We start from the raw sequence: 1,551 nt of genomic DNA, 5'->3' as shown, positions 1-1,551 counted from the left end.
AGCAACCTGGCTCTGGGAGAAGCTTAGTCACGCCCGCACCCCCCCACACACCCCCACCTCACCCCACGGCCCCAGCAGAAGTGAAACTGGAGCCCAACTGTCCAGAGTCCTGGCTACTGTCAGCCCAGGCCTCAGCCTGAGCTGGGGCGTCGGGGTGGGGGAGACGGGGGGTTCTCAAGGGGACCTTTCGATCCCCGGCCAGGGAGGGACCCGCAGGGCGCGGCAGACCCCTCCTGTCTCCCCGCCGCTCCCCTCAGCCGTGGCCTTTGTCAACCCTCCTGCTCTGCTCCCCGCTCTGTCTCTGGGGAGTCCCCTCCCCGCCCCTGCCCCTCTGGCCTGCACCCCAGTTCTGTGTGCATCAATAAATCAATCTTTAAATAAAATAGAAATGGCTTTCTGGTTAATTTTCCTGTCCTTAGTCAGCGGCCGGCGAGGACGCATTGGGGTGGAGAGACACGGGGGCGATGAGCAAGTGGAGAGAGCGATAGTGGACCCCGGAAGGAAGGGGCTGGACCCCGGCTGTCTCTCTCTCCTCACAGTCACGCACCCACATCCCTGCCAGCGCGGCCTTCCCGACCCCCTTCTCCACTGAGGAGAGAAACTCAAGAGGACACTTAAGCTGAACCCACACGGACCCTCCAGCCACGCCTCTCGCTGGCTTGGGGACCCTGCAGGGGCCACGTGCAACCCAGTGGACCCCAGAAACTTCCTCAGCAGCGCCCTGTGACCCTTGGGAAAGGGATGAGCCTGGAACCTGGAGCGGAGCCCTCGCCCAAGCCCTGTCCCTCTCGGGGGGCCACCTCAGCAGGGGGTCACCTCAGCAGGCCGTCCCCCCACCCCCGCCCCACTCTCTGGGCCCCACAGGCGCCTGCAGGAGGAGAGGACGGTGGGCGTGACGCAGAGGTGCCAGAGGGCCTGAGGCTCTGATTCGGGCCCGCGGCTGGGAGCGGCCTCACGCCTGCCCATCCGCGGACCTGTGCCCACCGCCGCAGCCACACGTGGCCTCTGCCACCCGGACAGCGCCACGCCGGGGGCCCGCAGCTGGCAGCGTGACCCCTGCGGCCAGGCCCAGCTCTCCAGGGCCGGCATCCCGGCCCAGGGGCAGAAGCCACGCAGAGCCCACGGCCAGCTGGCCCTGGCCCCTGAGTGGGGGAGCTGGACAACGGTCAGGCAGCGAGTTCCGTCAGGACAGTAGCGCACTGGGCATTTGTTTGACGGGCAGGTCTCACTGACCGAGGAAGGACAGAGGAGGCAGTGCAGGGCCGGCTCGCGGGGACTCGGGGGCAGAGGGCTGAGCGCCGACATGGGCCCCCGGGGGGGCCGAGACCCTCAGGCGCCGGGGCCCGACCACAGAGCGGAAGGCTGCAGGCTGCAGGCTGCTGAGGGGCGTCCGTCGCAGGCCCAGCGGGGAGAGGAGGACAGGGAGGGGGGGCCCCGGGTGGGGCCTCCTGGGCCTTCCAGGTTCCACTCAGAGCGGCAAACCCAGCTCCCCGGGAGGGAGCCCCCCAGAGAGGCCGTCTCTGCCAGGCCGTCTCTGCACCAGCTGGGCAG

Source organism: Condylura cristata, unplaced genomic scaffold, assembly GCF_000260355.1.
Source record: "Condylura cristata isolate star-nosed mole 26May11 unplaced genomic scaffold, ConCri1.0 scaffold00050, whole genome shotgun sequence".
Taxonomy (NCBI): domain Eukaryota; kingdom Metazoa; phylum Chordata; class Mammalia; order Eulipotyphla; family Talpidae; genus Condylura; species Condylura cristata.
Note: the sequence above shows the minus strand (reverse complement) of the source record.